Source organism: Ochotona curzoniae, unplaced genomic scaffold (genome assembly GCF_017591425.1).
Source record: "Ochotona curzoniae isolate NIBS_2020 unplaced genomic scaffold, NIBS_Ocur_1.0 contig_2210, whole genome shotgun sequence".
NCBI classification, from domain to species: domain Eukaryota; kingdom Metazoa; phylum Chordata; class Mammalia; order Lagomorpha; family Ochotonidae; genus Ochotona; species Ochotona curzoniae.
The window spans coordinates 45,456,185-45,477,436 of NW_024465369.1; the positions used below are offsets into that span (position 1 = coordinate 45,456,185).

General features: G+C 33.5%; 1 protein-coding gene across 2 annotated transcripts in view; it reads right to left on the reverse strand.

The window, feature by feature from the left end:
• The window catches only part of CALCRL (calcitonin receptor like receptor), a 92,578-nt gene extending 71,702 nt beyond the window's left edge, over nucleotides 1-20,876 (reverse strand). For both annotated transcript variants that reach the window (XM_040971835.1, XM_040971834.1), the window contains exons 1-2: nucleotides 20,609-20,876; nucleotides 6,320-6,387 (exon numbers count right to left, since the gene is read on the reverse strand). The gene's annotated coding sequence lies outside the window, so the exon portion shown is untranslated. The remainder of the gene's footprint in view (nucleotides 1-6,319; nucleotides 6,388-20,608) is intronic.
• Nucleotides 20,877-21,252: the final 376 nt, after the last annotated feature.

Below are 21,252 nucleotides of genomic sequence, written 5' to 3' on the forward strand. Positions count from 1 at the left end.
AGCTGGGCTGACCCTAAGCCAGGGGCTAGGAGCTTCCTCCAGGTCTCCCATGTGGACACAGAAGTCCAAGGACTTAGGCCATCTTCTACTGTCTCCCCAGGCCACCAAGGAACTGGATCAAGAGTGGGGCAGCTGAATTCACACTGGTGCTCACATGAAATGCCAGTGCTACAGGTAGATTAGTAGCTCCACCCCCTCACAAAGAGATTTCTACATTTAGAACTTAAAATCAATTGCAGTGTCCAATGAAGGACAGAGACCGTGTCCATCTGCTCTTTGAATTTTTGTGTTTTCATCATCACAGATCAATTCGCATGTAACAAAACAACACAAATCAAGTATATCCAATATCCTCTCTTGTGCAGAGGTTCAAAGCTTTTTTGTGTATTATTTCAACCATGTGAGGACAGATGGCAGTAAAAATGTAGTAAGGAACTTGGCAATAGAAATGGTGTTTGGACCAAGCATTCTATCTTCTTTCCACCTTACCAATAAAAAAAAAGAATGCAAACATTTTCAAGAATTTGTTGCCATGACATTAAAAAATCTAGTTTTGACAGTAAAAATAGATAGTAGGGAATACAAGTCAATCAATTGTATAGCTGCATCTAATGTTATTTCTGAAATTTCAATTGGAAATTTGTTTAGTAAAGACATATTAACAATATATGGGTTAAGATGGACTAAAATAATTAATGAGTTAGAAGTTACATTTAGTACTGTATCATTATTTTTCCTCTCTTCAGCAATATTGAGGCAGCTTAAGGCCCAGTTAGCTAGTCAGCTTCATCTTGTATAATACATTATGTTTTTCTCAGTGCTTTTCCAATATAAAACAATGTGGATTCACTTTATTAAGGCCTTATTGCAAATAGATATAACTTGAGATAAGAGAAACGCAGTAACAGGAGAATTGAGAGATCTGGTATATACAAAGTAGTCAGAAGTTGGTTAAAAGATGTGTGTGAATGAAAACCTTATTATGTTATGTTAGAGTGTGGAAGCAATATCAGAATGTTATTTGAAGATGGGAATATCAACTGCACAGCTTATTTGAGTAGGTATTCTGTGAAATCTTCATGAGATATTTTATAGCAATAATTATCCTGCCACTTAACATTCACCAGCATGTTATGTACGCCCAGTAAGAAAATAACTTTAGAAATTCAATAGACAATGCATTGAATAGAAATCCAAAATGGTGTGGTTTCCTGAAATCCAGATCTAACATTATGTGACAGCTTACTTTGTGGCATTGTAAAAGAAACCATTTCTCAAGATTTCTAACAATAATGAGAATTTACAATAATTGTTTAATTCTATATTCAACATCCAAAAAATAATGCAGTAGTATATGGTAAAAAATTAAATTTGTGTAATGAGTTTTCAAACAGAAAACTTGTAGTTTCAAGAAGCTTTAAACATGATACTTTCGAATGTCTGTAAACAGACTTTTGAAGGTGCGGTACCCAAGAATGGTAGCAAAGAGAACATAGGATACATTCACATGCGCCTGGAAGAGAAACAATTGATTCTTTCCTATTTAGTAAAAATTCCAAAGACAAAATTGACCTGTAAAGACAGCATATAACAAAAATAGTAAAGAAACATTAGAAAAATTGTCTTAACTACAAAGAAAGAGACCTTTCCTGGCAGCCACAAGAAAATGTAAAGCAGAATACACAGTGAGGAAGGCCCAGTTACTGGACTTATTGAATCAGAGCTTTTGATTTCCTTGTTAAATATAAGGTTTGCTTTTTGTGGGCATGTATGTTTTAGATTTAGCATCTTAAAAAAGTTGTAAATATTTGCTTTGGATTTCCCTTTGTGTGATGACCTACTGCAGTCTGAGAAAGGAATACCATTTAGCCACAGCAGGAACTTCCTGAAAAAGCAAAATAACTGTGGGATAGCCTGACTAAAAGTTTAATTTTGCTATATTGTTCCAAGGTCACGTATTTGAGAAAGAGGAAATGTTTTGTGAAAATTGATATAAAGCCCATAAAGATAATTAGCATTCTTCAAAAGAAAGAATAGGTAAGGAATTGGGGACAGAACGAAAAACAAATTAAAATATGAAAAGATTTTTAAGTGCATCACACGAGTATTTTGTTTTGCTTTGTTTTATATTTTTTAATGTAGGGTTTCTTACGTAGGAGAAATTCCCACTACAATGACTAATGCAGTTCTGGAGTCTAATGAACCCTGGCCTTAATTTTATCTGAGTGGTTAGAAACTTAATGATACGTACCGCAGAAAAACCTTTGACATGTGATAAAAACTTCTTCCCTAGGTATTTACTATTCAATTGATTGCTTATTCTGAGTCAGTCCATCTTAGGAAAAAAAAAACTGTAGACTTCTCACATTTATATCAATATAAATATTGACAATCTCTCATGTTTTGTGACATGTATAATGTTATTCATTATCGGAAGTAAAAATAAACTACTTGCTAATAGTCATTTCACATGGAATTGGTCAGCTCAAGTCAGTAGGGACTTTCCTTAATTTCCTTATACTTTCTTATTTTAATTAAAAAGAGAGAGAGAGAGAAAGAAGCCCTTCTGGTATCTTCAGCTCAATAATATTTGGGGCCAGGTGTGGTACCTAGCAGCTAGTGTCCTTGCCTTGCACACACTGGGATCGCATATGGGCACTGGTTCTAACCCTGGCAGCACAGCTTCCCATCCAACTCCTTACTCGTGGCCTGGGAAATCAGTCAAGGATGGCCCAAAGCTTTGGGGCCCTGCACCCATGTGGAACATCTGGAAGAGACCCCTGCTCCTGGTTTCGGATGGACTCAGCTCTTGTCTTTGTGGCCCCTTGGAGAATCAGCTGATGGAAGTTCTTCTACTCTGTCTCTCATCCTCTCTACATATCTGACTTTCCAATTAAAAAAATAAAATAAAATAAAGCTTTATTTGTATTTGCTTGTAACTACAAACCTAATTTGTACTATCAAATCATAGTATTTCAAATCCATACTTTCCTCCTTTATTTAAGTCAGGTATGCAAAAAGGGGTTATTTGCTCACAAATGCATTCTGCAATGCAAAATGTGAAATAACTTTTTTTTAAAGAAAATTATATGCATGCTTCTTGATAAACTTATTTAAAGTGAGTTCCATGTGGCAGAGGATGTGCAGAGATGAATGGCATACTCCAGTGCAAAGTAGTATTTTCTGTATTTTTGACATCTTCTGCATAATAATTTGCATGAACTTTATCTATTTCAACAGACAGCTCAAATGCAATGTGTGAATTTTGGGGCACATGTTAACTACTGACGTTTTAAACTATTACTCTTAAATCATGCATTAAAATGTTCTAAAAACTACAAATACAAGAATAACTTGATATTTACCAGATTCAAATAAAAAATAAACGACTGTGCTCGTCTTAGCAATTGGAAATTGTCCTTCTTTTGTTTCTTTCATTGAAGCCATATTGCATTCCACTCCCCATGCTGCCTCAACATATAATTTTATTCTGTTGAGATATTTTTCAAGTTACTTTAAGTGAACCCTTGAAAAGTGAGGTAAGCTCATGACACCAAAGAAGAAATGATTAAAGAGGGATAAAAGGTTTAGCATAGAGAGGGATAGAAATAGAATTATAGAGGATATTTTGAACTTTATTATGTTTGAGATTCTATATTTTCATTTGAAGTTGTTGGTATCACTATTACATAAACCTCTTTAAATAAATTAATACCTCTTCAAATCTTCTCTTCTGGAAATTGTCACCTAGAGAATTTATCACCTTGACAATTATCTTGCAAAATGTCCTGTCCAAATTGTTATACAAGGGATGCTTATCAAAATCCTTGTAGATTACAATGTCACCACAGTTTTTTAAATTAGAAGTAGTGATACTAATAATAACAGTAGAAACTGTTTTGGAGAACTTACTAAATTCCACAAACTAATGTATGCAGTAACTACTTACATTTCTACCTAGAGCTATTCATGTACAGAGTTACCACCATGCTTGGAAACTCAAATATTTAATAATACATGATTAGTTGACATTGCAGTATAATACATTAAAGAGTAGTTTTTAATTTTCTTGAATTTATGTTCACACTGTGAAAGATTACATCAGTTAAAGCTATGATTATTAACTCACGGAGAAGCTGAGTTGTTCATTAACTACCAAGTGAAGGCAAGTGGTCAATTCAAGAGTCGAATTTGTTAGCCTGTTAAATTCATTATAGATTTTGATACAAAATATTGAAACACAGCTTGTCTTAAACAGAACAAGTAAAATTCTGTGAGTAATTCACAAGAAAGGGCAAAATATAGTGGTTTTTTTTTTTTTTTGAAAAGAAGTTTGGAAAATATCAGTGTGTTCATTGTTATTGTCCCCCTTACTTGTGTTCAGGAAGATTGTCAAACCTTTCAGAAATACTCCTTGGAAAGATTCAAAATGAGAGAAATCAAAGAGAGAGAGAGAGACAGAAACACAGTCAAGAAAAAGTTGTGACAGGAGATATTTAAAAAAAAGAACTGCTGCTTTCCAAGGCCACAAGCAAGAGGCTAGATAGGAAGTGGAGTAACCAGGACACAAACTGGCAGCCATATGGTATACTGGTGATGCAGGTGGAAGATTAGCTTGCTACTCACCATGCTGGACCTGTCCTTTTTTGTTTTAATAGAATCAGCTATTTTTGTCAACACACAGCCCTTTTGAAGTAAATGTCATAGATACGGAAATATTTTAATAAATAGACATATATTCATAGGTGTCACACTAAATTTTAAAAATCATAAATATTTTCTAATAGTCTGAAAATATCACCAACATTGTAAATGATTCTAGAGTTCAATTAAACAAATAACCAACAGCAAATTAGTCTATAATAAAAATTTTTTCTTTTGTATTTTTTAAATACGTTATTTGATTTATAAGTCAATAAAGGAACAAATATTTAATGAAAAGTAATGATTGAACTGCTCATAACTATTGGGAAAATATGATTTAATATCAAATTATGACTTAAATTTGGTTCCGATGCTCTGGGCATAGCATGTTAAACCACTGCCTACAGAAAGGGAAACCCATAAGGGTGCCAATTCGAGTCCTGGCTTCTCCACTTCAGATCAAGCTGCCTGCTGGTGCATTTGGGAAAATAGCAGAGGACAGCTTAAGTATTGGACTCCTGAACCTGAAAAAAATCTCCTGGCTTCTGCTCAGAGGAACAGTGAGTCATTTAAAACATAAAGTGAAAGGGAAGATGACACATAAAAAGATTGAATATCAATGACATGCCTAGGGACAAAAGACAAGTATGTGAGTATATTTTTAGTTCAGGAAGATGTCTGCGGAATTTAAAAATTACAGTTAACTACAGAAGAATAAATTATGTCATGGAGTTTTGATGCTAAGACAAAATAATTTGGTAGATTTTACTTTCCATTAATGTTATGCTTTGTTAGGATGATTCATAATGAATAGTTAACAACTTTGTCATCTAAAAATAAGAGCAGGAAATCTAATTTGTAGGAAAGGGAATGATTATCTATATTAACATTTACATTCCTAACATTTTATTTGTCTCAGAATTATAAAACCAAATATAAATAAAAAGACACACTCAGCTGCAATGATAGTTCTTTTTGAAATCACTGATGTGATCTTTAATGCCCAGGATTGAAACTGAAATTGCTTTGCCAGGGAAATCTAACAAAAGTACTTAAAATAACTTTAAATAGTAAAACAAATTAGCTATAAGTATTGTTTTACATTGTAGTTATGGGAAAGTTTACATGTTTATTAGACTATAACAATGATGACATGGATCAGGAAACAGGCCACTCGATAGATGAAAGGGGTTTAGTTCAAATGAACAACCTCTCTGCATTATTCCATAACAATCAACATATCACATGTATAGTCATAGTAAATTATAAATATATACCCATAATACATGCATGTACAATATAAGTACCTATTATCACTACACTGATAATATTATCTCTGCTTCTCTGGCAAAAGGGAAAAAATATGGGATCTACAAGAAAGAGAGAAGTTTATTTTGGTGCAAAAGAAACAAAAACATGGGGGATTATCCTGATCACCAAGGTCTCAAAGACGTGATTCTGTGAGTCTCACAGACATGTGCATTTCCCCCGTTTTCAGTATTTTGTTAAATTTCGCTTGTAATCTCTCTTTTCTTTAGAGTTTACTTCTATTCCATCCCCAGAAATATTTCTTACTATTTATTGTTAATGTGTTTTCATTTTCTTTGACATTATTGAAAATTCAACTTGTTAATTTCATTAGGTCATGAATGTTCTTTTGTAAAAAGTGCAATACCTGAAAGTAGGGTCATCCACAGTTTTGACAGGTGGCAATATAAGTGGTGGGTGTATCATCGTGGCAACCTGGGTGATAAGAGAACATTCCTGTGAATTTGATAATGTAACTAGTGCATGATGAAATTTTGCTGAATTGAACTTAAAGTTCTATAGTAATGTCTCTTTCTCAAACCCTTAAACACATATATTTTAAATGAGGACATTTGGGAAGTTGGGAGACAATATATCAGGCACAGTTATTAGGTGGCCATCATTCTAACTTGGAATTACTCATGGATTTTATTCTTATTGTGTGTTGGTTCCGAGGAAGGGGCACAGTGGGGCAAGATCATATAGGCAGATGACTTGCTTTGTCCAAGGTCTTATCTATAGGAATATGTGGAATCCATGGATGCATGGTTCTGGTATGGGTTCTAAGGATATAGCAGTCACTACGCTCATGGAGATTCTAAAAGTGGGGGGAAAAAGCAAACACGTATTAAAGGATAAGCAATAGCAAGCACTATGAAGAACGCAGGTGTGATGGCTGTTCAGAATGGTCATGGAGAGTCTCTGTAAACAGGTGGCTTGTGAAAAGACACCGGAAATGTAGGAGAGCATCATGAAATGTTCAGGAGAAAAATCATTTCTAGAAGGGATGATTTGGCCAGTAGTCATAAGAAGAAATCATTTGACTGGTTCAAAGTATAGAAGGAAGATTAACATGGACCATTGAATGGATGAGAGCAAAGGGTGTTCAGCGACCTAGTCAAAAGAGAAAGTAGCTGGTAGGTCATGTCAGTCATTAACATCAAGAATACTTAAATATAGGGGGTTAATATCAGAGAAAGGTTTTCCACTGATGAAGAGTGAATGCCTCTAAATGTGGTTGAAATATTTATTCAGATCCAAACTAAGGTTGAAAACAGCTCTGAGCTACTTTGTCTGACTAGTTTTTCGCATTTACATAGTAAACAGAACTATAGAACTCCAAAATTGTGACATTTGCGTTTTGAAAATTATTTTTAATTCCCTGCAACATACTTGCTACATTGTAAAAATATTCAAACACGCTTTTGATCTTTTTCTGAAAACATTGTGCATTATCATTCTCTATAGTGGCTCTCCTGTGTAACAGAACACCAGAAGGTATTCCTAACTATAAATTAAAGCCTTTAACTTGATGTTTATCTTAATTAACTCGTACTGTGATTTGAAAGGCTGTCACTGACAGTATCCTCATGGGGGACATTCCTTCGCAGCTGTGTCTAACAACAGTGAGTTATTGCCAAGGATTTGTGCAAAGCCAGTCAAAATGCTTCTGTGAACATTTGAAAGCATTAAGAAAGCTTATTTAATCTCTGCAATAAAATGTTTTCTAAGCCAAAACATTTTAATTTTGTTTATAAAATTACTTTGTAAACTGTATACCTTCTTGCATCTCTGTCATTTTAAATCTGTCATTACAACTGGTCTGGTATACAGCACAGTTAGGAACATGATCTGGTCACTGTGGAGATGAATTTTTGCACCTTAGCAAAAACTCTGCCAAATCTGGTTATTCTAAAAACTAGTCTGGAAAAAGAAAAACTCTTGCCAGCCTCAGGCACAATTGTCATACCCGTGAGATTCTGCAGGTTCAAAGTTGAAGTCTATTTTCAGCATTTTTCCAACTTGCTGAAAAATGCCACTAGAAACAGAAATGCATGAAGAACACTACTGCTTTTTTCCCCCCTCTATGACTCTAGAAATTTCATTTTTTTAAAAAAGATTTATTTATTTTTATTGGAAAGGCAGATGTACACAGAGGAGGAAAGACAGAGAGGAAGATCTTCCGTCAGATGGTTCTCTCCCCAAGTGACCACAATGGCTAGAGCTGAGCCAATCTGAAGGCAGGAGCCAGGAGCTCTTCCAGGTCTCCCACGCGGGTGCAGGGTCCCAAGGCTTTGGGCTGTCCTGGACTGCTTTCCTGGGTCACAGGCAGGGAGCTGGATAGAAAGAAGGGCCGCCAGGATTAGAACCAGCGCCCATATGGGATTCCGGCATGTGCAAGGCAAGGACTTTAACCACTACGCTATCGTGCCAGAACCAGAAATTTCATTTTTTATCCAAATTGAAAATACTATGAAAGAACTGTTCTATTCTTTTGATAATTTTAATGTGTAAACAACACTAATAGCTAACATAAATTTTGTAATGTGTTTATTTTGGTTAATTAAGGGTGGCACATTTTCATGAAATTGCTGTGTATATATCAGAATATACTCACTACCACTTCCTTTGAAAAGTATCATTACTGGCATGCCAAATCAGAGCAGTAACCAATAAGAGAGGATACAGGGAATTTTTATAAAACTTTAATAAAGTTGATAAAAATTCCTACAGAAAACTCCCATGACTATATGATGTTTCATGTATAAGAAAATATATTTTTACAGCAATAAGTGACACAATCACATGTAGAAAACTGCAAATTGCATCTATTATTTTAAATACTGAAAAGATTTTTAACAGAGCATGTATATACACTGGGATTATTTGCTCTGAATCTCCCTTTAATTTTAAAGCATATTTTGACAGATAATTGATGAGGGGTAAGCAGAGTGTTGGGAATATGGCTCTAGACATATTTCAGTCTGGGAAATCCAATTCACATATTTCCATATTTAAAATGAATGATGCACTCTCTCCTTTTTATGAATCATCTTATTAGAAATAGTTAATTATTAGCAAAAGTGATTTAATTTTACAAAATCAAGTCACTGTTATACAATTAGAAACAAATGTTTCAGAGGAAAGTTCTAATCCACATTACATGTAAAATCACTGTGATTCATAATCAGGGAACTGCAAATAAGAGTCACAATGAAATACTATGTTACACCCACCAGACTGGCAAAAATTAAAAGGTTTGACATTGATACACAGTACTAGAAAAGCTTGGTTGCATGGAAATCTTGTATAGTGTTGGTGATAGAAACTGGCACAAGTGCTAGAATTCTGACATCAATCTTGCAAGGATATATCCTAAAGTATCTGACGCACTTATGAAAAGGAGTCTTCATTTATGTCTTCATTGTTTCTAGCAGACAAATGGTGGAAGCAATCCAAATTCTCCTCGCAAGAAAAAGAATTATGTTCATTGTGGCATATTCTTATGATGGAAAACTATGAGAAAAATAGACTCACAGCGACCCACAATAATAACAAGGATGCACTTCTAAAACAAAATGCTGAACGAAGAAGCACATCTCCAGGATGATGCCATGTTCATAAAGCAAACATAACAAAACTAAGTCATGCAGCACTTGGAAACACAGGCATATGTGGTAAAACAAGGCCAATCGAGAGGATGGTTAGTATGCATTCAGAGCAACAACTTACTTCTTGGAATGCATATGTGCATCAATCATGGAATAACTCCAGAGTCAAACTTAGGTTTAGACAAACAGTGTTTTTTTTCTTTAATAGGAAACTTACATTTTACTTCATCTTCTCCAAACAATTTTAAAAAGTTTCTTATAAACACTAAGCAAATATGACTCCTCAATGGAATCATTTGTCTGTTTTAAATCTATGAGTCAAAATATTTGAAAACACAATGTATTAGTTTTAAATCTATGAGTCACAGTATCTGAAAAGGCAATGAATTTGGAAATTTGGGGTGGAACATGGAGTTTCCTCATGCAGTTCTGACCAGTTTGAAAGTGTATTTAGTTTTTTCAGAATATTGAGATTGGCTTCTTATAAGATTTTACAGTTATATAGCAGAGATATGAACAACTTGTACACTTAGAATTCTACAGGGGCCAGTGTGGTGGCATAGCAGTCTAAACCTTATTCTGTGGCACTGTCTTCCCATCTGGGAATCTGCGTTCCAGCAGCTTCACTTCTGATCCAGCTTCCTTCTTATGACCTGGGAAAGAGTAGGGGATGGCCCAAGTTCTTGGACCTCTGTGCCCAAGCAGAAGACCTGGAAAAAATACTTCTGGCTTAAGACTTCAGATTGATTCAGCTCTAGCAACCATTTGGGGAGCGAACATGCGGATGGAGGAACTTCTCTCTATCTCTCCTCCCCTCTCTGTAAAATCTGACTTTCAAATAGAATATTTAAAAATTATACATATGTATAAATATTATAAAATAATTTTATAGATATGTTTTACATAGATCAAAGAGATTTTATTTCAGGCTACTTTCATAACTATATCAAGGAAATCTTAAGTCTCAATGACAAACTCCTGAATCAACGTGTGTGTGTGTGTGTATGTGTGTGTAGCTGGAGGGTTGAATATGGTGGAGTTACAGACCTAGAAATCAAAAGAAAGTAGAAAAAGTCTGTGAAGTTGTATCTTTGTTTATTGCCAAGTTCCTAAGACTTGAAAATTAACGCAACTAGCTAATCCTTCACCACCTCCTAGTTCTATTATCCATATGGGTGGCAGTTCTTGTTTCAGCTGATTCACTCCCCATTCAACACTTTGTGTCCTGGGAAAGAAGCAGAGGATGGTCCAAAGCCTCGGAATCCTACACCTGCTTGGGAAACCAAGAAGCTTCTGGCTTTGGATTGGCTCAGTTCTGGCCATTGTGGCCATTTTGGGGATTGAGTCAGCAGATCAAAGATCTTTCTTGGTCTCTCCTTCTCTCTGTAATAATGTATCTAATAAAATCAATCTTTTTAAAAAAGCTATAATTATTCACAGAAAATGTGCCCCAAATCAGAAATCATAAATTCTTGATCTAGAATCATAAAATATTATCTAGATTCTGGCATTTGCAGGTTGTTCAGTGTGAATTCATATTTACAGCTTAGTGATTTTGGAATAGTCACTTGTTTTAAACACGGGCCTTGATCACTGTTTTATCTTGTTATTGTAAGCTTTAATATTTTTTATTCTTAATGTCCGGCGTATATTTTATTCTTAATGTCCGGAGTTCAGTGAAGAGAAGAGTGTTTGGGGAAATGCAGGGATCATTTACACATGACCTCTATCCACATGCTGAACCATCATAGATTGATTTGGTAGAATTAAATATGGGCTTTCCGTTTTACCAAATAGCCCTGCCTTTTTAAGTGTGATATGATTAAGTTAGTCTGATTTCTGGCTTGCTTATGTTTATTGAGAAATGGTCCTAGGAGACTGAGACTTGCCAGCGGGTTGGATTTATAATCCCTCTTTAATTTGATTCAATTCTCAAAACATGAAGGCAGTAGTTTCCACCCAAAAGATGATGCTCATTCTCACACTGTCAGCTCTTATCAGAAGGAGTAATCGCAAGGCTCAATACTCAGCGTCATTCCCCATAGTAGAAGACACTCAAACGATCCACAACTTTAAACCAAGCAGGTGGAATACATTTGCATACCTACTAATGAGAGTACCCATTGTCAATGGCCATGTCTCCCAAGCATCTTTGCTCCTAGCTGATAATGCTTCAGAAATGAATCTTTACTACTTTTTTGACAAATAAAATATGCATTTAGTGAACCAATTTATTTTCTTTTACATCTTATTCTCTCTCTTATCTTGATTTTTTTTATCACCTCTTCTATTCTGGTTTATTTTACTTTCAAATTGAATCCCAGATTTTGGGTTTATATCTGTTTTCTCACTCATTTAGCAATAATTACTAATAATTTTATTATAGTCACATCGTTGTATTCTGCTAGCAAGATTCCTAAAACCTTCTTTGTTCTCTTCTTTAATGCTTCACTCATTAATCTTTTTCCTTTCATTTATTTTTCTAATATTTATCTATTCTTATTTGAAAGGCACAGAGAAAGTCTTCCATCCACTGATTCACTCCCCAAATGGCCACAATAGTCAGAGATGAGCTGATCTGAATCTGGGATCCAGCAGCTTCTTCCAGGTCTCCCACAGGAGGGCAGGGGCCCAAGGAATTGGGCCCAAGGACTTCTTGCTCTGCTTTCTCAGATTATAAGCAGAGAGCTGGACTGGAAATGAAGCAGTCAGGACATAAATTGACCCACATATGGGATGCCAGTGCCACAGGCAGGAAAATTAGCCTGTTGAGCCAGGGCACCTGGTCCCTGCTCCTTTCATTTCTAATTTCATCAAAACCTGAAAGCATTTTCAAACCTTTACCTTGCCATATGCCAAAAACTGGTACACTCCTGTGACGAATGTTCTGTAATCACTTGAAGAAAGTGAAATTTAGTTTGTATAAAGGTTTCCAAGTGTTTAGTTGAAAATCTACAGTTAGAAAAATTTGGCATTTGTAAATATAGAAAGTACTCCCATTTCTTTAGAAATATCTGCAGTAAGAAGCTAGTTAACAATAGAAACAGGTTAAAGCAGAATGTATCAGAGAATTGTTAATAAAGTTGGTTTGTGGAAAGCATCACAAATTATGAAATTGATTCCCTGCTGTGAGCCAGCTAATCATACCTCTATAGTACTACTGTCAACTTAGAACAGAGAGCTTTGGTACAGTCAGGGTCACTCAGCATATATAAGAGCTGAGGAACTATAATGACATTTAGGAATTTTATATCTTTCCACAAAATCCATTGTGCAATGGAGATAAAATTGTTATAATTGGAAAAATTATTTAAAATCTACAACAAATGCTATACTTAATTTAGTATTAGATAATTAATTACTCATATCTCAAATTAGCCTTTCTTCAACCTCCAAGCATTTTTCTGTTATAAAAGGCAATCAAGGATATTTGCTGCTCTTATAGAAACTGGATGAATATGAAAACATATATTGGCATTGTCTTTTTACCGTACAGTAATATTCGCAGTATCTATTTGTCATTTTAGGATTAATACTAGAAATTGTGAAATGTTAAACATGCTGTGAGAAATTTGTCACCTTTCAATTTTGAGCACAAAGTAGCAAAATTATAAATTATATCAAGGCTTCTATTTGTATGAAATTTTTAAGTTCATTTCACAAATTTCATTAAGTTTATGTAGATTAGAGTTTTATTACTCTTTTGTTTTCTAAAATTTATTATTGTTTCCAGTTTTATTTTATGATAATTTATACATTAGGAAAAATTGGACAAAGATGTATTTTACAAGATTGGACTGTCTTGCTATAAATAGACATCCCAGAAAGAAATGAGTGAAGATAAATTAAGAATAAGGGATAACTTTTGGTGGGACATTATTATTTTATATTTTATGATTATGTGGTCATAAGTGCACTTTTTGTGACAATTTCAAAGTAAGTTTGAAAATTTAAGATGAGACAAGAACAGGAAATGATAAAAGTAAGAAGAAGCCATCAAAGGCTTTGCTTTTCTTTATGAGCAATACTTTTGTTTTGGACAAGGTGGTTTAATCCAAGCTACTTTTTGCTTAGGATTTAACATCTGCTCATTTGTGTTGCTGCAGAGTATGCTGAGGAATCAGAAAATTGCAGCTTCATTGCAGTTCATATATGTAGGTTTCCCGAATCCTAAGAATATATATTAACTATTTTGGTGAATTTTTTTTTTTTTCAGAAAGATACACGTCTGGACCTAGAAGAGGAAAGCTCAATTGTGATGTCTTTGGGTGAGTAAATGATTGGAATTCTATTTAATAAAAATATCCCACAAAATCAGTTCCATGAATTTCAAGTGAGACTCTAAATTAAAACTAGTTCATTCTTTAAAAATATAAGTTATATCAATTCAGACTAATACTGTGCAAATTAATAATGAGGCTCCTGTGTATCTCAGGATTTGACTTACTTGCAAAATGAAGGTTCTTGAATTTATGTGTGCCAAATGGAATCAAAGGATGAGTTTATTGTGGTAAAAAAATTTTTTTTAGAAATCCATAGTTTTTAAATATATGTTTTTGTTAAATTTTTTGGAAGAGCCTCTAACCCATGGACTTAAAGTATTTTTTTTATGCCAATGATGGCACAACAAAAAGTTCTTGAGAAAATGCATTTAAAAGTAGGTTTACTTTGATGTCAGATTCTTTCCAAAATCATGGTTTTAACATAATTACTCATAGTCCTTTGGTGTTTAGCATAGAAAATTTGCAAAACAATACAATGATGAAAGTCACTGACAGTTGATATTATTTTACAATTATCCTTAACTGTCTAGAGATCAATACCTAAAGACTTTCTAATTTATAGGTTAAAAAGACTTTACTCGTCACTGTCCGAATAGGCATTTAAAGCTTTGGCAGCTAAAGAAAATTTGTATTTTGCTATATGTGGCTTTATAAAATATTGATTTATGTTGTTCCATTTTTTCTGATAAGTTTTACCCTCTTCTATGGACTCCTTAATGCTATTGCTCAGACATGCAGTAATTAATGGGCTAAGGCTTTGTTGGGAGGCAACAGCTGGCACATCTGTAAATTTCAACAAGAAATTCTGCTAGTTTCAACCATTGTTTGGCCATTTGAGGAGAAACTTCAACATGTACTAAAAATACTCAGAAATACTCTACACTAGTTTGAAAGGTCACTACTTGGAAATCGGCGTTGTAATGAAGACTAAGTTCCATTTAGAAATATCTTTATTAATTTATTTTCTTATGTAGAGATGGTGAAGAGGTAAATATTGTTAATCTAAGAATAGTAAAATGGTCATTAGTTAATGAATGTTTTCTTTGGCTATAATACCTGGAGAATTTTAGCTGCAGTATCACTTATATACTGTATACAAAATCAAGTCAAGGACTGGTGTAAAGAAACATCTATTCATTTAGGTACTAAATGTAGGCTATATTAGTGGGGAATGAATGAATAATGCTGGTCTGAACAGGTCCCAAAGAAAAGCTTACATCTCAGCAAGACTGAGGGTAGGTAAGGGAATGAGCTGTATGAATAATTGGGAGAGATATATTTTATCCTTATTGAATGAAACTCAGATATATTTCTACTTCCATATATTTGCACTTTTTATTTTAAATGAACATTATAAAATTTATGATATATAGTACTGTATTTCAATATATGTATGTAATGTGCAGTAATCAGAGAGAGGAGTTGGTATACTTGTCACTTATTTGTATTGGGAATACTTGAAATCTTTTCTACTATGTTTTTAATAATATATGATTAAATGTTATTGTACTGCGTTATAAAACATTAGAAGTTGTTGTTCTTATCCAACTGTGCGCCCCATTCATTTTTTATTCTTTTAGATAATATGTCTTTGTTTCTTTAAGTTTGTGCTAATCCATTACAGAAATATTAGCAAGAAGAAAATATGTCTAGAAAAGAGGACCCAAGGAAAGAAGGAACAAAAAAATCCAAAAATCAGGAATTATTAGTACAAATAAATTTAGACTTGCTTCCTGTTAATTTTCAATGATAAACTCATATAATGAGCTGTAAAGGAAAGCAAACTTGATAAACCTGAAAGTTTACTCATCTACTTTATTCAAATAAGTATTGCTTGATATTATAATCATCTGTCAGTAATCCATTACACAGTGATCTTCTTGATTTATTACAACTTCAGTGTCATTCCAGTTTCTAATTCAAATCTCTGTGATTGATGTTCACATTGAAAAGTTTATATTTTATATTTTTAAACACTGTTTCCCTCCCATGATTATGACATCATGTAATTATTTCTGAAAGGAAATTGTAGGCCAGGATGTAGAACAATCCTTAAACTCTAAACTATTCTGAGTAATTAGGAGCAGATTGTTATCTAAGTCTAAAGTTCTAACATCTTCTAATTGTTTTTCAAGTATGTGCCAATCCAAGACCTACTTCATAGCCAGAATTAATGTAACCCTCTGAGGACACACTGAGCTGCAGTTAACTATTTCTAAGTTAGTATCCATTAACTAGGTTTATATAAATTTGCCAGTCTCCTAGGCATGGAAGCTACATCTAACATCAAAGGTTTGAAACTTGCAGTCCTTTATGGTACTAGAGTTAACATTTGAGAGCTTGGTAAATAAACAGCTTTTGAATACAACTCAACAGAAATATTATACATTAACTGAATGTTGTTAAAGATAAGCTATAATGAACCTCAAATACATACTCTGATAATTTTTCTTATATTTATTTTGTATTAATGAGGCTAGATGGGATTCACTTGATTAAATGTAGACATATATTAATTTTGTGATCAAAATGACATAAACTATTAATTTCTATACAGGTAACATGGAGCATAGCACAGGAAATTATTTTTGATAGTGCCTGATTAAGGAGATTACTTAATGTGAGGAAAAATTCATTAAAAATTCAAATATTATTTGGGAATTTCATATTATGGATTCACTCTTTCAGATTATTCTAGTTCTCAATATATACTCATGTCATTTAAAGGAATTCATGTACAAATTAATAAGGCCAAACATTCTTTAAAATTACATTCTTAAGAATGTTATCTTTAATCACATTCATTTTGCTTGAAAATTAACAATTTCTGTCATATAGTCATGACATTTATATCAGAATTAAATTCAAGAAAATTCTTTGTGTTAACATATGAAAAATCAAAGTCTTAATAGAAGCAATACAAAAAGACGCTTTCGTTATGAACAAAATCAATTTAGGATAACTTTGCCCTTGGTTTCATATTTTTGGGGTTTTTATGCCTATAATCCCAGGTATCCTAAAATAATGAGTATTTATATTTTCAAGTTTTATAATTTTGGTAAATGCTGTGATTAACACAGTGAGCTCTGATCTCTTTAACAAAATGAAAAACAATGTGTCAGCCAACTGTATTGATTGAGGTAGAGGTGATGTTGTCCAGAGCAGTGGTTCTTTTGACTTCCTCACTTTAAACACTTAGGATTTAACCTGACAATGATAAATGCTTATTAAAATGTGAGTTGTGCTGTTTAATCTTAGTATCACCTAATGAAAATAGCTATGTTATGTCAAGTTTTAGAACAAAGGTGTTCTAGACAAGATGAAATTATGACATGAACAGAAATCAGAAAGAATTCTTCTCAAATAAAATAACTATAGTGGTGACAGATTTTAATTTGGTTGCAAAAATAGCAATTCTTGAAAGCCTTCTATTGATGACTTATAGAAAAACACAAAATCATTACCTGAGTACAGAAGATGGTTACAGGGCATTTCATTTGGAGAAAAATTAGGATTAGACAGATGAAGGTGAGAGAATTTAGTGCAGGAGGAAGGGTGTAGAAAGGGACATGGGCATTTATCAATTGTAAATTACAACAATTATATTGCTTTTGTTTAGAGTCATGCCTGCTATTTTACAAAAATGATTTTCTTTCTATTGTCCATAGTTGAGATTTTTATTAATGTCTTTTACTAGATGATGTATAGAAGTTTCTGAATGACTTAAAATACATACACACAATTTAACTCACTACTAAAGTAAGTTACATGTAAATAAAATTGGAATACAAGTTCCTACACTGAGAGTCTATGAGTCATTAAGGAATTCATGGAAAAGAGGCGCACAATGAAGCTTGTACAATGATATAGAAAATACATGTCTTCAGGATTGAAGTCTTACATTCTCAATGCATGTAAGAATTCATGAAATACTACAAGGCAAAATAAATCATCTTAAACCAAAACACAAATATATTTTTGCCATCTACTACTCAGGTATTCTTTTTTTGTATTTTTGAAATACAATTCAAAATTTGAGTGGGATGATACAACTTACCTCTAAGAGTTAACTGACTCAATTGTATAAATATAGCTACAGTAAGAATAGATCTAAGGATTTCAATTTTGTCTGAAAACAATATCATTACAGACTAAAATGAGAATAACTTAAACTATATTTTTAAGTCATATATAAAATGTAAGAAATATTGTTCGCAAATACATATTTGAATCCTTTATTTAAGTATCTCTATATAAAATAATCTAAAATTGTAGCTAAATAGATAAAGTTGAGAATAATAGTTAAGATTCCAATTATGATTTGTTACTATATAATAATGATGTCAACTTAAGCTCAGTTTGTGTTTAATGTGTTCATCAAATAATGTTTCCAAATGAAGATAGAGTAGGGAAGATATTTGTTTATGATAGTAGTTTTGAATTTTTTACTGGAATGTGTTTGTAATGCATGGATATAACGGTAGGACATATACAATGAACTATTAAATGTTCTCATCAATGTGACAGACGCTAATTCCACTTAAATTGCATAAGATGCTAGGAATCACCAGTGAATAAAGTACAACCACTGATCTACTCATTTAGCATAATTTATAAAATTATAGACCCAGTGTAATGATTTTCACTTCTTTGAATTCCATTTTCTTTCAAGGTAAATGAATTGTTTTACATGTGATGAAAATCTACATTAACTTACAAGATACTTCTTTGGAACTTGGTAATATATTTAAGAAAAAAATATCTAACAATAACTTAAACCATATCCCATTAAGAAGTAGAGTATAAAAAATAAACCTTTTGTGCTCAAATTATTCATACAATTTCTCTTCCATGTTTCATTTTACGTCTTTAGGATTGGTCTTAAATTAAACACTGGCTTTATGATGCAGGGAAACATCATCTAAAATGTAAATTAATATCTTTATAACTAAAAGCAAGCATTAATTTCACATGTCCCCCTAATAGAAAGCAAGGAATAATATGAATTACAATTTCAAATTCCCAGTTATTTACTGAAATAATGTCTTTGCCTGATGACCCTCAGTTTTCATTGCCTAGTGTTTCAAAGCTTGACGACCATGCTATTAGAATGGGCATGGATATTTAACCAAACTATGTAACAAAATTATGAGCTTGAGGTTAGCAATGAAATAAAAAGTAGAAAAGTTGAAATCACTTATAAACATGATATTAATATGATAATTCCATGAAAATAAACTGAATGTAAAATATTGTTATTTAAATTTCTGATGCTAATTTGTGGCATTAATCATTTAATTCTGTTTCCATTTCTTCCCAAATTAGCTAAAGACTATTCACAAATTTGAATTCTCAGAACGTTTCGCATATCTATACTGCAATTCAAAATCTAACAACATAGAAATATGCTAACATACTTTTAAAGAATCACAAATTTCATTACATCAAGAAATTTGTGGAAAAACTAAGTCAATAATTGCTCAAAGCTGGTGTGTGAGTCTACTGTTGATGGGCCAATTTTTGAGTGATTAAGCCCATGGTTCTTCCATTGAAGAATAGTTCACAGAGAGTAATTTCTTTTAGTAAGAAAATCATTTGTAAAAAGTTAAGCCAATCATCATGATTTGGTCATTTTGACCTGGATTTGACATCCAAATTTCTTTAGCAACGGGGGTATGATATTCCTATACCAAACCTTGCTAAGTAGAGTCTGATTTTTTTTTTCTAATTATCCAGAACAGTCTGTACGGTTGGAAAGAGCATTTACAGATGTTTCATCTCAACATTTCAGTGAGCTTTATTCTGTTTTTATTCTGTTTTTATACATACTTTAATTTCTGCTTCATGATCTAATATACTCATTTGGGAAAGTTCTGTTGCATTTATTTATTCACAGAGTCTGTATGATACTCTTCCCCAAACACTTGCCAGGAAGACTATCAAGTTGAAGAAACACAATGTCTCAGCTAAACATTCCTGAAAATGAGAATAATGTCAAAATTTATCCTTTTTTTAAACTCTAGGTTTTTTGTTGCTTTTATTTTATTTTACCATCATCATTATTATTTTTTGTACTCCACTCTATGATACAAAATCAGTGGAAACATTTCGGGGGTCATAAAAGATTTAACTATATCTGGCTGCTACAGACAGTAAAACAATGAGGATTCCATTAGTTTAGAGATATGCATCTAAATAGATGTGAAAGGCAAATAGAAGCAAATACAATGAACACAAATATAATAAGTCCAAAGTTGTTCGCTTTCTTTTGTACGGGAGCGTGAGACTCTGAGACCCCAGTGAGAGGTTATTCTTTCACCCCTTTCTTAGAATACTGATTATATGGAAGTTTAAAAAGTAAAACCTTTCCTGAGGGAGGGAAAATGTTTTTCAGCTGTCAAGATTAAAGCTTAGCTTAGTAGTAGAGCTAATTTTAAAAGGCATTGTTCTCTGATTAAGGTATTTCCTCAGAAATAGGGCTTTCAAGTTTTAAGATGCCTTTAACTTTTTATTACTTGTTAAATTTAGTTTCCAGAACACCACCGTAAACAGTATCTTCCAGGAGTAATGAATTTTTGCATGCATTTCGGGAAGGAAGGAGGAACAGGCTGTATAGTTAGTTCCTCTAACATGTGAAACCCATGAGATGGTTCCAACATTATATTTCAGTTCCACTTGCTGAAGTTCCATACTAGAATTATTGTTAGACCGCATGAGAGTACCACCCAAAACAAACATATTTATTTTGAATAATGTACTTACCCAGCACAGCTTCTAAGGAAATTCCTGATGAAACAATCTTAGGATGGAATTTGATATTCTGAGTTTCCCCAGAAGAGATCTGCACTCTCCCTCCGTTCCCTCAGGCAAGGTGGGGAAGAGAGAAAGCCTTGCAATGTGCTCCTGCAGGCAGTGTGAGGTCCAGTTAGCAGAGCTGGCAAGTCCTAAAGCAGGAGTTGACACTGCTGGAGAGAGAAGGGTTGTACTGAGTGGATTGGACGTGTTGTCAGATTGTAAGTGATCAGCAGCAGGAGGGAAACATCAGAGCTTCCTGTTACATCACTCTGACCCCGCCTGCAGTTAGTGTTAGGTTACTTTCTTTCTCAAATAGAGCAGCACTCCTTTCTTTCACTCCTTTCTGACACAAGAGCAAGAAGCAGCCTGAACAGAGATCATATGCTGGATGAATATATTGTTACTAGCAAACGCTGGCTGGCTTTTACCTTGACTGAGTTCTGTTAGAACTTGCCAAGCAGTGCTGCCTGTGATTGGAAGAAAATCTGAATACAAAGTTCTGTTCAAATAAAAGAGTTATGTATCCGTGTGTGTGTGGGTGCAGGCACGTGAGTATGTGTGTGTGTGTGTGTGTGCCGAATTACAGTTTACAAAGCCTCTAGCAAGTTTTT